This window comes from Eschrichtius robustus, chromosome 17, assembly GCF_028021215.1.
Source record: "Eschrichtius robustus isolate mEscRob2 chromosome 17, mEscRob2.pri, whole genome shotgun sequence".
Lineage (NCBI taxonomy): Eukaryota > Metazoa > Chordata > Mammalia > Artiodactyla > Eschrichtiidae > Eschrichtius > Eschrichtius robustus.
Genome location: NC_090840.1, coordinates 56,881,438 through 56,896,960, shown reverse-complemented (window position 1 = coordinate 56,896,960; position 15,523 = coordinate 56,881,438).

Here is a 15,523-nt window from a genome sequence, read left to right as displayed (position 1 = left end):
CTTCAAACATGGGAGACCAACGTTACAGACTGTAAAGGTTTAACCAAAGCATGAGCAGCTGTTGTCAAAAATCAAAGGACAATTTTTTAAACACAGTTATTGGTCTTAATCAAATCCTTATTCAGACATGGCCAATATCAGTCTGTCATGACATATGAAGAAAAATAAACATTGTAAATATATAAATGGAATAGCATGGTTCATTTCATTATTCGAGAAATTATATAATCAGTGACTCTGCTTCTAGAATGGAGGCTATGTAATGAATTTTACATTAGGGGTTTTTTTTAAAAAAGTTATAAAGGGAAAATGTCACTTGTTAGTCTAAGTTGAAAACAAAACTCTGAACTCTTTTTTCAAAATGGCTCCCATTCAAATTTCCTCTCTGCAGGCCAAATTTTCAATCAGATTAATTTACAATGGGGAGAAGTTCAATTATGCATGAAGAAGATCTTTCTTAATAAAATATTTATAAGAATTTATTTGTTTAGTGATTGATTTACTTAAACTCATCTTCAAAAAATGATTTAAAGTGGCTTATAAAAATACATATAAGTCAAGAAAGAAGATAAATGAGAAAAAGATTAAAGAGAGAACAAAAACATTAAAGTAAAGCTGAATCGGATAAAGTTAGTGTTCATCATAATGAATAGGGTTGGAGTTTCCTAGTTGTGAAGACTGCATGAGAAGATAATCCATTCATCTGTCAATGGACATTTAGATTGCCTCCAAGTCTTGGCTATTGGAAATAGTGCTGCTATGAACATTTGGGTGCATGTATCTTTTTGAATTAGAGTCTTCTCCATGAGTTGGATTGCAGGATCATATGATAACTCTATTTTTAGATTTTTAAGGAACCTCCATACTGTTCTCCACAGTGGCTGTACCAATTTACATTCCAACCAGCATTGTAGGAGGGTTCCTTTGTCTCCACATCTGCTCCAGCATTTATTATTTGTAGACTTTTTAATGATGGCCAGTCTGACTGGTGTGAGGTGATACCTCATTGTAGTTTTGATTTTCATGTCTCTAATAATTAGTGATATTGAGCATCTTTTCATGTGCCTGTTGGCTATCTGTATGTCTTCTTTGGAGAAATGTCGATTTAGGTCTTCTGCCCATTTTTTTATTGGGTTGCTTGATTTTTGATATTGAGCTACATGAGCTGTTTGTATATTTTGGAAATTAATCCCCTGTCAGTAGCATCATTTGCAAATATTTTCTCCCAGTCCACAGCTTGTCTCTTTGTTTTGTTTATGGTTTCCTTTACTGTGCAAAAGCTTTTAAGTTTAATTAAGTCCTATTTGTTTGTTTGTATTTCCATTACTCTAGGAGACAGATCCAAAAAAATATTGCTGCAACTTATGTCAAAAACTGTTCTGCCTATGTTTTCCTCTAGGAGTTTTTTTTTTTTTTTTTTTTAATTTTTATTTATTTATTTATTTATTATTTATGGCTGTGTTGGGTCTTCGTTTCTGTGCGAGGGCTTTCTCTAGTTGTGGCAAGTGGGGGCCACTCTTCATTGCAGTGCGCAGACCTCTCATTATCGCGGCCTCTCTTGTTGTGGAGCACAGGCTCCAGACGCGCATGCTCAGTAATTGTGGCTCACGGGCCTAGTTGCTCCGCGGCATGTGGGATCTTCCCAGACCAGGGCTCGAACCCGTGTCCTTTGCATTGGCAGGCAGATTCTCAACCACTGCGCCACCAGGGAAGCCCCTCTAGGAGCTTTATAGTATCCAGTCTTACACTTAGGTCTTTAATCCATTTTGAGTTTATTTTTGTATATGGTGTTAGAGAATGTTTTAATATCATTCTTTTACATGTAGCTGTCCAGTTTTCTCAGCACCATTTATTGAAGAGACTGTCTTTTCTCCACTGTATATTCTTGCCTCCTTTGTTGTAGTAATTGATTATAAGTGCATAAGTTTATTTCTGGGCTTTCTATCCTGTTCCATTGATCTATGTGTCTGTCTTTGTGCCAATACCATACTGTTTTGATTACTATAGCTTTGTAGTATAGTCTGAAGTCAGGGAGCCTGATTCCTCCTGCTCTGTTCTCCATTCTCAAGATTGTTTTGGCTATTTAAGGTCTTTTGTGTTTACATACAAATTTTAGAATTTTTTGTTCTAGATCTGTGAAAAATACCATTGGTAATTTGATAGGATTGCATTGAATCTGTAGATTGCCTATAGTCATTTTAACAATATTGATTCTTTCAATCCAAGAAGATGGTAAATCTTTTCATCTGTTTGTGTTATATTCATTTCTTTCATCAGCGTTTTATAATTTTCAGAGTACAGGTGTTTTGCCTCCTTAGGTAGGTTTATTCATAGGTGTTCTATTCTTTTCAATGTGATGGTAAATGGGATTGTTTCCTTAATTTCTATTTCTGATCTTTTGTCGTTAGTGTATAGAAATGCAGCAGATTTCTGTATATTAATTTTGTATCCTGCAACTTTACCAGATTCATTGATGAGCTCTAGTAGTTTTCTGGTAGCATCTTTAGGATTTTCTATGTATAGTATCATGTCATCTGCAAACAGTGACAGTTTTATTCTTCCTTCCCAATTTGGATTCCTTTTATTTCTTTTTCTTCTCTGATTGCTGTGGCTAGGACTTCCAAAACTATGTTGGAAAAAAGTGGCATAAGTGGGCATCCTTGTCTTGTTTCTGATCTTAGAAGCAATCCTCTTAATTTAATGCTCTGTTTCTATTTCTTCAACCTATGTTTGTTTGTAGCTAATTTTTAATCTAAAATTCAATAAAAACACATCCTTTGAGTAAAGAAAAGAGTCTGCTATAGATAGAAAGAGGGAGAGGCCCACATAAAAATATACTTTCTAAATATTTATTATAGTGCTGCCATTAAGCAAGGCCTTCTCTATTTTAAAATTGCTATTATTTGTCGGTTGGTTAGCTGGTTTTCAAACAAAGTCTTCCTGTATATCATTTTCAATTTCTAAGTAGTTGACTGTGAACAGTTATTCAGCCTTTTTGATGTACTTTTAGATCTGTATTCAGTCATTGAGCACATTTTCTCTCCCACTCAGATTCTTATTGACCATAAATTTAATAAGCCCATATCTTTGCCCTGGTTCAAATGCTTGATACATATGTTGAACAAGGTGTATCTGTCAACAGAGTCCAGTGGGCATAGACCTTCCACCAAACTGACATTAATACATTAGCCATGACCCTTTTTAAATGTTTGCATTATCATAGATAATCCTGCCTTTTTAGATAAGATATATTTTATAATGATTCCTATATGTGAGAGAAAGTAGGCAAAACCTTGAAGGAAATTTGAACTAACCCAGTGTCATGGATATCTGTAGTTTTTTTGTTTTGTTTTGTTTTAACCCCTTCCCACCTTTTCCTGGTAGCCATACCTTGTCTTATTTGAGGAAATACACTCCTTTTCTGAATCCTATGGTTCTACTGGAGTCTGTCAAATAGTACTTAGCTTTTTTCTTCTTCCCTACCTGAGTCTTAATCACAGAGGGTGATTAGAAGCTTCCACCAGGATTTTTTTTTTAACAGAAGCTAAAGGAAAGTGCCTCTTTCTTTTGTTGGGTTACATTTAGGCAAATAGAGCCTGGAAGTACCAGGATCTTTTTTGAGCTTCTTCTCAAAAGGTTAGTTTGAGAGACAGAAGTTAAAACAGAGAGAGGGGCAATTTAGAGGTCAGTGAAAGTTCAGATGGTTTCTCAATTCCTGTTTCCAGTTTTCCTGCCTTTCCTCTTATTTGCCGTCATAACTCAATAGATGAACCTTTTGACCTAAGCTAGTTGAAGATAGGTTTCTGTCGCTTGCAACCAAAAGAATACTGATTAGAATTTTCAAGAACATTTCAAATAAACATCTGCATCTGAAGAAATACTTGTTGCGTACACATTTTCAGAGCTGAACTTGAAAATCTGCGGTGCATGTAGCTGTATAAATGGTAGGACACCTTGAAGGTCTTTCTGATTCCCACATAAACTACCCACCTGCCTCTAGTGAGCCTTAAGTTCTGAGTGTCTGTACAAATCAAAGTTCAGAGAAGCGGAACAACTAGGACGTGCGTGTGTGTGTGTTTGTGTGTTTGTGTGTGTGTTTAAGCCATTTTATTTCAAGGATTTGATCTAATGGAATTGTGGGAGCTGGTTAAGTAGCCTCCGTAAAGCTGTTATTTTCACATATGATGATGAAACTTAAAGTCCTAAGGAAAGATAGTTGGAAAGGAGAGGTGGTATAAAGTGAAAGAGAGCAGGAAAAAGCTGGAAACCCAAAACACACAGTGAAGGAGAACAAGAATAAGCCCATGAATTTCTACTGAAATCCTTGCCATTTCTTATTGCCTCTCACTTGGATCGTGTGGGTCTCTTACAAAAACTAGTACTCTTTTTTTGGTCATGATTATCCTTTTTTTTTTTTTAATTTTTTAATTTTATTTTATTTTTTCATACAGCAGGTTCTTATTAGTTATCCATTTTATACATATTAGTGTATATATGTCAATCCCAATCTCCCAATTCATCCCACCCCCCCCCCCCGCCACTTTCCCCCCTTGGTGTCCATACATTTGTTCTCTACATCTGTGTCTCTATTTCTGCCCTGCACACCAGTTCATCTGTACCATTTATCTAGGTTCCACATATATGCGTTAATTCATCTGTTTTCCCACCAGATATTTTGCAAGAGGTGTTAGTAGAACAAAAGGCAGCTTTTAGAGATGTTTTTCTTTGATATGCTGTAAAGGTGAAAAATCTTCAAGGCAAGCTGCTATTTTGATATTTGAAAGATATCAGAAAGACCCAGGACCACAGAGACTGTAAAACTGCTAGTTTACCAGAGTATGTTTGTCAGGGGTCCACCTCCCCTCCAGTTAAATTAAATAAGGGAGGCATCTTGACTCCTGTACACCGGAAGGTCAACACCAGGGCTCCTTTAAATAGCAGTTTGCCCACAGCTTCTCAGACATGCAGATGTAGATGAGGTCCACGGTGTTCTTTATTCAGAACAGGTGATAGAGATTCAGAGAGGAGAGGAATTTCAGCTTAGTGTTTGAATTTTGTGTTTGAGAAGAGCAGATAATTAAATGCCATAAAGTGGCACAGGAAAGTGGCTTGAACTTTAAGAATGTTCCTTTTCCTCTGTTCTCCCACTTCACCCTGCGATTTTTACATTTATGTTAATGATCTCCACAACTTGTATTAGGTTATACAGTAGAATCTGAATTTCAAATAAATGTCAAAATCAGAAAATAGGCCTATCATCCTTCACAGGCAGTGAGGAATAAAATGGGCTTCTGTTTCTGTAGCATTTTGTCATATAAAGCACAGACCTTATTTTTCAAATACCTTGTCACCAGAATAACTAGGACATCTCATTAAAGACTCTCCAGGGTACTGGGATTGTTGCAGGACGTGGTCATGTGGAAGAGTGAGCAGTGGACTGGTGGTACCTGGGCCTGGTCTGCCTCCCGCTGGCTCCAGGGATGACCTATCACCAGGAAGTCTCTCCCCTAGCTGGACCCATGCTTCTCATCCAGAGAGTGAAGATATTAAACCGGCTGATCTTCAGTGTGCTTTCCAGTATTCATTTCTATCAAAGCAACAGTCATCAAAACAGTATGATACTGGCACAAAGACAGACACATAGATCAATGGAACAGGATAGAAAGCCCAGAAATAAACCCAAGCACCGATGGTCAATTAATCTACGACAAAGGAGGCAAGACCATGCAATGGAGGAAAGACAATCTCTTCAATAAATGGTGCTGGGAAAACTGGACAGCTACATGTAAAGAAATGAAATTAGAACACTAACACCAGAAGCAAAAATAAACCCAAAACGGGTTAAAGACCTAAACGTGGTATCAGACACTATAAAACTCCTAGAGGAAAACATAGGCAGAACACTCTCTGACATAAATCACAGCAATATCTTTTTCGATCCATCTCCCAGAGTAATGGAGGTAAAAAACAAAAATAAACAAATGGAACCTAATTAAATGCAAAAGCTTTTGCACAGCAAAGGAAACCATAAACAAAACAAAAAGACAACCCACAGAATGGGAGAAAATATTTGCAAACGATGCAACCGACAAGGGATTAGTCTCCAAAATTTACAAACAGCTCATGTGACTTAATATCATTGAAACAAACAACCCAATCAAAAAATGGGCAGAAGACCTAAATAGACATTTCTCCAAAGAAGACATACAGCTGGCCAAGAGGCACATGAAAAGATGTTCAGCATCACTAATTATAAGAGAAATGCAAATCAAAACTACAATGAGATATCACCTCACACCAGTCAGAATGGCTATCATCAAAAAATCCACGAACAGTAAATGCTGGAGAGGGTGTGAAGAGAAGAGAACCCTCCTACACTGTTGGTGGGAATGTAAGTTGGTACAGCCACTGTGGAGAACAGTATGGAGGTTCCTTAAAAAACTAAAAGTAGAGCTACCATATGATCCTGCATTCCCACTCCTGGGCAAATATCCGGAGAAAAACATGGTCTGAAAGGATACATATACTCCAGTGTTCATTGAAGCACTGTTTACAATAGCCAAGACATGGAAGCAACGTAAATGTCCATTGACAGATGAATGGATAAAGAAGATGTGCTACATATATACAATGAAATATTACTCAGCCATTAAAAAGAATGAAATAATGCCATTGCAGCAACATGAATGGACCTAGAGATTGTCATACTGAGTGAAGAATGGCTGAGTAAAATTTGCAGAGTGGTGCCTTCTATGTATACTCATAGAAAAACTAATCTCTTAATCATAGAACTAAACCCAAACTCCGTCCTAGGAGTTGAAAGTGCTGAAGTATAATACAAAGGAGAACGAGGAAGTACAAACCCCACTACTGCCTCATGTCCATGAGGTGAGCCAGAAGATAAGCAACAAGGTGTCTGAACAACAAAATGACCAGTGCTTTACTTCTACCTTCAAAACCTCCCACAAGATCCTCTCTTGTGGACGCTGTAATGAAATATAGGGAAAGGAATTCTAAGATATACGGATTAGTTAGCTAGGTTGACACATTGCAAAGTCACCACAGCATCAAAATTATTGAAATGGTTTAACATATTCTAAAGAAGTTAAAATGTATGTTGTGTCTGTGTATATTAGGGAGGAAGTGGTGCTGTGAGTCTAGGATAGGGAGAGTAGGAAGCAGGTGTTAATAAAAGAAAAGGCATCTTAATGAAGCAGAGTTACTACTATATTTCATATTAGAATATCACTTTGCAGAGTGATTCCTTTTTGTGTGCATAAATTACTTGAAGCTTGGGTGAAATTTCTAAAAATGTTATAAAAACAATGTATTTTTGGAAGAGGATTTCAGGATTTCCTGAAGAAGTGTATTTCACCTTCTAATAATTATTGGAGTTTCTCATGCTATTCTCTTCTGAATTGTATATACAGAATTTTATGATCATGGTGTTTTGTTTAATTCAGGGATGGGTACTTTTGGCCACAGTTTGAGTATTTTTTACATCTTAAACCTATTTTAGTTTGTTCTAAAACGTGTAGCCTGAAGGGGTTTTCCTTTAACTTACAAGCCATGTGCTTTTGATTCGTTTATACTGAAGTCAATAACATGTTGTAGTGTAAGAATATTCTCTCTGTCTTTAAAATAAGCCTTTCTTCTTTAAAAGAGAAAGCTTTGTTTTTCCAAGAGTAAATGAACTTGGAGACCAATGATCTAAACACCGTTTGAAAACAACTCCATGAAATTAGGGTAGGCACTTTCCCTATTCGTATTTTTGTCGTGTCGGAACTGTCAATCTCTATGCTTATTTTTTCAGCTAATTTTATTAACGTCTCATTTTGGTGTGAGGTGTCTCCATTCATATACATTTTGTTAAGGACTATCATTATATTATTGTTTTATCAGAATTCTTTTGTTAGATGTGCTACTTACTAAAATTATTATCAAAATTCTTTTATTTTTATTTGCTTTCTAATTCTAGAATACCTCATTATTGCAGAAAGTGCATTTTAAATTCTGTTTTTAAATTATTAAATTGATTGATTAAATTGATAGTATTTAAATAATAATATCTAAATTTCTAAATAAATTTTATATAGAATTTTTTCATTGATATTTTTTCAGAAACTTTTTTTTCCACACCATTATATTGCTATAATTACAGTGGAAAATTAAAAATCATCAAATGCTGTTCTTCCTGTTTAGATCCTGAGTTTAAGATTATATTATTATAGTGTAAAATTGTCTTGAGGCAAATTGAAACAAAAAAACCCCAAAACAAACTAGAAATATTATCACAAATGACATATTTAACAATGTTTAAACATTTTTATTTATTCTTCTTTGACACACACTTATGTATTGTATATGCATATATATGTGTATATACACATATAGGTATATATACAGTGTATATACGCAGGCATACACATACACATATTCTACTTAGTTTTTATACATGTATATGTTAATATATTACATATCTTTTATTTATATATATGTCTATATGTGTTATACATATAAATTCTCTAAGAATTATGTATACTTGCTATTAAAAAAAATTAATGCACACGCTCAGCTAAACAATTCAAACAGTAAAAAGATATTAATTCTGTCTTTCAACCATCATGTGTTGAATGAAGCAGCACCTTGTTCTATAATATTTTTCCATATACTTATGGGTGTATTTCTGGATTCTTATCTGTTCTACTGATTAGTCTATGTCCAGTACCAAACTATGTAAAATACTGTAGCTTTATAATAAATGTAATTATCTGGCACAGTGAGTCCCCCATCCCATATTACTTTTTCAGAATTCCCCACCTAGTCTTAGAGAGCATTATAATTATTTTTATATACAATTTAAAATAAACTTGCCATAATTTTAAAAGTTACAGTTTGAGGTTTTATTGATATTAAATTGAATTTATAGATTAATTTAGAAATAATTGACATTAGAATATTGAATCTTATCTCAATATTGAAAAATATTATTATATATCCCTGCATATTTCTTGTTTATTCCTAGTTATTTTATTTTCTCATTTCTATCTTTAAACATACTTTTTCTTCCACTTTATCTTCTGACTTCTTTGGAAATACATACAGTATTTCTCATAAGCTACTTATAATGAATATTCTTATATACATGGTTATGATGCAAAGGAATAAATGAATTAAAATTTTGACTTTGGTTGTTTTTGTATATGTCTTTGTTACCACAGAATCTAAAATATATACATATTGCAAACATTCTGAATGTTAACTATTATGTAGATACTTATCAATTGAATAAATGACTTCTTTTTCAGGTGCTGTTTGGAGAATGTATACTCATTGTTAAAATTACCTTAGTTGGCTAGAGTGGATTACAGTATAGATTCTCATTCTAACTTAAGGTGGTGTGTCATTCATTATAAATGCCCTAAAGACTAGAAATTTTGAAAGCTATACTTTTCAATCATCTTGAAACAAATTTTCTTCTAGGAACCCCTTCAACATCTGTGTTATTTATCTAGATTGGAAAAGAATTACATCATCAAGAATTATACCATGTTATATTGTCGAGATATTTAAAATTAATAAGGTCAAATGTATGAACAGGAAAAGACAATTAGCACATAGAATTCTATTTATATTGTTATTGTGAACATTATTCTTTTAAAAAGTATGGTTTATTTATTTGAACTGCACTAGTCTGCTTTCTTCACTGAGAAATGATTTTCCTTCTCATGACATATTTATTATATTTTTGTTTCAGAAATTGTATTTGAGTTTTATATACTTCATAGTGAAACCAAAATTTAATTGCATTTTGTATACTAAGTTTTATTGTAGAAAAATAATTTTGCATAAGTTTCTTCAAAGTAGGTTGCATTAGTCTGTTAGTTACCCTTTTGTAGCATTATAATTTACTCCTGTTTGTAAATATGCATCAGAATAAAAATACATGAAAACATATAAACATTTCAAAACCACAAAAATGACTAGCTAAAGATTAGTTGTAAAATTAGGTCAAGGCTTGAGAGGGAAAAGAAAGAGGAGTAAAATATTATAAAATAGACATAGAGTTTTCATATTCTTATTCCTGAGTGTACAAGACTAATATGACAGTGTTGATTTAAAATTTTCATTTTGCTCTTTAGAAATGTTTTGGGAATCAGTGGAAAGAAAATCTTTGATGCTATTCTGGTACATTAAAGGAAATAAGGACAAACAGATTTAACACAGTAGGTAGAGAAATCAGGTAATATTTAGTTATTTGTCATGCTTTCACATTTAATTTCTCTTTTATCAACAATTAGAATTGCTTTTTAAAAGCTTAATCATTCAGTCTTCAATTTTTCTTTTCCTCCAAGAAAAGAATAATTATTAGGAAGAACAAAAGAGAAGTAATGTCATGTTTTATGCAGCCATTGAATAAAGTGGGAAACTTACCAATAAATAAATCACTCAGGTTGTATTTGAGAACTTGATGGGATTATTGAAGCAGCTATTATTTTGAAAAGAAAAGTACAAAACACAGTTTGTCTAATTTAAAGCACATGATAATAGGAAAATAACTATAAAAATCGCGAATATCTAGGTCAATTTAAATTTTGAAAGCTAAATACATATAAATTAGCACAGAACTACCAAGGAAACCTAAGTTAATAGTAACTAGCAATTAAAGATCATATGTCTTTTAAACCTTTATGACAATACAAAAACTACGGATTTAATAACTAACGAGGGCAGAATTTAAACATCATTCCATGTTGCTTTTGCTTGTTTCTCTGAATTTTTATTGTAAATTTAGCATTTGTTTCTTTATATGATTATTAATTAAATTATACTGCTATGGAGGATTTAAAGAGGCTCCATGTTTTTCTTCTGTGGTGATCTGCAGTCATCTTCCAAAGTACAGTGGATGATCTCAGTTTTCCTTTTAATAGCGTTAAATTTTAAATAAAAATTCATATGTACTTGGGAACTGGTATAACTGCAAGAGAGGTTCTGCTTGTTTCTCTCTTAAAAAATGCTCTTTACTTAGTTATGCATAGTAATGATTTTTCCAAAATTTAAATGCCAAAAAGTTTTAAGAATAAAACTAAATAAAATGGTATCCACAGTCCAACTGTGAATACATAATTGAGACTGTCTTCAAAGACTAAGTCTTTAAATGGGAATCTGCTTTAAGAGAACCAGAAAGAACAGTAAGATGCGATAACAATTTGAATTAAGGAGGCCTGGGTGACAGACTATTAAAGAAAAATGGAAATCTTTCACAAAAACCTAAGCTGAAAGTTTACAAGCTATATTGAAGCTGCTACAATATGTAATACATGCTGAGTGTGTTTATAAATTAATGCTCTGCTAAAATACCTTGCAGTTCACTACATAGTTTGTGCATTTTGATGTTCTATCTTGTAACAAAAGTGTTGCAAAAGGCCTTTGAAATTAGTTTGGATGGGAGATAAAATATGAAGACAGGAAGAGGTAGCAGATATAAATTTACAGTCACAATAAAATGTTTTTATTTACAATTTTTCCATTATCATAAGTATAGCTAAAAACTATGGTGTGGAGATCAAATATAAATCTTAGTCTCATGATTTTCATGTGCTGTCCATGTGCGGTTATGAAGTAAGGTTATAGAAGCTTGAAGCTGTGAGATAAAAATAGTAAAACTCTTTCGTTTTACAGATGAGATTCAGGAACTATCAATAGCATCATATTTATGTCTGTGAGATAAAGTTGAATTCATGGAGTGAAAAGATGATGAGAGAGAAGTATGCAGGCATCCTGTGATAAAAAGCTTTGTTTGCTAAACCCAAAGTCTTTCTCTTTGTCCTGTGATAACTTCAAATGATGGGTAGAGAACTCAGGCTACAAGACTAGAGCGTTGTGTGCTATGCTCTCAGAACCTCAGATAGGAGGAAATCTTGTTCAGAGAAGAGTTTGTTGTGGGTGGAAGCAAGGATTTTATTAGTTGGATCCACTTAGTGTATATATGTATCTTTAAAAATATCTGAGAATATTTTAAAATTTCATACTTTATAAAGAAGAAAAAGGCTTTGAGAGTGACAAACCACATTATAGGATGATAACTATATAGATGTATGGAAATGGATTAATACTATTTAAGCTTTTGTATTTTCACAGTTATTTCCTCTTTTACATTGTCCTATATTTATTGTGATTTCCTGTTTTATTTTCAGCAGTAATACCAGGTGTTTGTGTCTAACTTATCAACACTTTCAAATAACTATCTTAAGTTTTAACTGATAATCTGTATTTGTAAGTTATTGTTGTTTTTCTCCAGTTATTTCATTTTTTTCATTATTTTTATTATTTTGTTCCTTCTAAATTCTTTGGGTTTACTCTGTTCATCGTTTTCTATCTTATTGATTTGAATACTTAGTCCATTTATTTTCAATATTCCTTGTTTTTCAATAAATGTGCAAAGCTAGTTTCCTATAAATACTACCTTACTATATTCTATATTTTTTTACATGTAGTATTTTAATTAAGCTCTAAGTATTCAGTTACAATTTTCTCACTAACCAGTGGACTGTTTTGTAGTATGTTTTTGTGTTTTCTAGACATGTGATGTTTTATTTTATGTCATTTTATAATTGATTTCTAATTTGCAACAAGGATCAAAATCATAGTCTTTCTGATGCTGTTTAAAAACTGTTGTGGCTTTCTTCATGCCTAGTTTCTAATCAGTTTTTCTTTATAAATTCTACAAGTTTGCTTAAAAATTTGTGTGTTCTGTATTTTTGGGGTTTGGATATGTTCTCTCTCTTTATTTATAATATATGTAGATCAGTTATTATATTATTCAGAACTTCAATATCCTTGTTTATTTTGGCTGCTCAATTTATTAGTTTTAAAGAGAGATGTGTTACCATCTCAAAGTACTGTTCACTTATCTCAGCAATTCATAGTTGCTAGTTGATATATTTCAAGATCATATATTTCATGATGCATAATTATATCATGATTGTTACATCTTCTTGAGCTCTCATCCATTTTATTAGTTTGTAATGTCTCATTTTGTCTCATAATTTTTTGCCTTAAATATTTATTTCCCTAATATTAAAATTGCTTCCAAGGCTTTCTTTTTGTTATGCTGACCTGGTATATCTTTTTCATTATTGCATTCAACAAATATTGAATGTCTGCTGTCAGGCACTGTTCTAGGCCCTAGATATAAAGAAAGAAATAGGTGATAATCTTGCTTGTCAGGAGCTTACATTTTAGTAGGAAAACATATAATAAGAGATTAAGAAAAACTAGAAGTAAAAACATATTGTATGTCAGGTGGTGATAAGTGCTACTGAAAAATAAAGCAGTGGAGGAGAAACAGAATTGCTGGGAGTAGGTTGAAATTTCAGACAGTGTTGTCAGGAAAGGCCTCTGTTTTATTTAGGTACCCAGAATTCCCTGCTGAATGCTGGGCAGCTGCCATTCATACCCTCTCCTCTCAAGCATTTATGGATAATGAGAGGAAAGACACATAGGCACCAATGAGGTAGGAAATAGAGGTTATTACTCATTGTAGTAAGAAGCGAAAGGATTCCCAAAAGAGAATTAACTCAAATTCAATTGGGAGTGAAACAAGAAAGGGACACTGGTGGCTTTGGGTTTTTATTGTGGTTAGTGGATGGAGCCAGAATGGGGGCTTGGTGTCTTGTTGCTCAGATGTGGGGCAGAGGAGTAAATGAAAGCTGGGGACTTGAAAGCTGTCAGCAATGATCAGGCATCAAAAATGGGGTTTTTGTCTTTATTATAGCCTCATTGGAGGGGGTGCGGTTGAGGAGACACCTGTCCTTTAAAATTTTTTATCCTTTTTGTCATGTTACTGGATTGTTTTTAATTCAAGCTGGATAACTATGTCTTGATCACATAAATTTATTCCATTTCATATCATTATTACTTGTGTCAGGACTTACTTTCATCTATTTAATATTTTTTGTTTTCTATTGTCACACTTTATTTTTTTCTTCCTTATAATTTTACATTGGATGTAATTTTTTTCTATTTCATATCTTCTGGCTGTTATCTCTATTGAAATCTTTTATTAGGATATATTTCCCTTTTTGTCTGAAATTTAACAAACTCTATGGATTCTGTGTATTCCCCCAAACAAAATGTGTACCACAGCACACTTAACTTCTAATCTCTCCTGCCTTGAATGCATAGTTAACCCAGAACTACCTCCCATGCTGGTATTTGTTGTATCTTATGAAATTTTAGTGCAAATTTATTAAGGATATACATTTTTAAAGATCATCATTTAATTAGAAAAAAGGCCTTATTAATTTCTGCATTCACTTTATTTCCCAGATATCTTCTTCCAAGATTAATCTTTCTGACTCATGTAGTAAAATCATCTAAGAATTATTTCAGACAACATCCACATATATTAAACTTGACAGAAAGTATTTTTATTTTACTTGGTATATAAAACTATAGATCATCATGTTTTTTCCTGGCATGCAGTAGATGATAAATAAATATTTATTGACAGTTGAGTAAATGAGTATGAAAGTGTGTAAGGAGAATATTTTCATACAAAGCCAGAGAAACTAATGCTTAAAGTGAACGAGAATTACACAAAAAAACTAACATATCCCAATGCTCTTTTCTTAGTCACATTAAGATCCTTAAACAGGAAAATTGATTTATTGTTCTTCATCCACCACAAGTTTCACAGAAAAATAAAGTGGTATATTTATTTTTAGGTGAGTGTGGTGTAAATAATCTTTAATAATCCTAAATTCTACTTGCAAAGCTGTGGCATTTTTAAAATTTATTTTCTCTTTAAATAGCAGGGAAGGGATGAGTAGAAAGAGAAAGAATATATAAGTGGCCTTTCCTTAAGTACCTTTTAGGATTTAATTAGAATATTTTAGGACTGTAACTCCATGCAGTTTTATGCTGCATTTTACTGCAGTCAGAGGACCTCTCAGATTTAGCAACTCCCTCTCATGTCCTCCCATTGGTCTTTTCTTATTACCTTTTAATCATTTGTTTGTATGTGTGTCTCCCTTATTAGACCACAAACTCTGTGAGGAATGTGCCTTTCTCATTTACTCATTCAACAGTTATTGAATTTTGTCTCTGTGCTAGGCACTGTCTCACCTATATTCAGAGGTCCTAGCCAGCTATGACATTGTACTCAATAAGAGTCTCAACTGAATTAATGAATCCTCTCTGCCGCTTGTTTAGAACATTTCATAGCACTTGGATCATACATCTTTATTCATACACCTTTTGCTTAGGAAAAGTTCTACAAATTTACACTAAAAATCCAAATGCCAATTTATTCCTCTACTTCTTGAAATACCGTCTACAGAAATGTCTTTTTATCAGTATTTTCCTTAATACTTTTTAAAAAAAGGTTCATTCCCAAATTGGTGTATAGAGTCAATGCAATCCCAATGAAAAATCAGGCCAAAATTTTGTAACAACTTGATGAACTGATTATAAATTAACATGGAATGCAAAGGATCCAGAAAAGCCAAAGTATTACCAA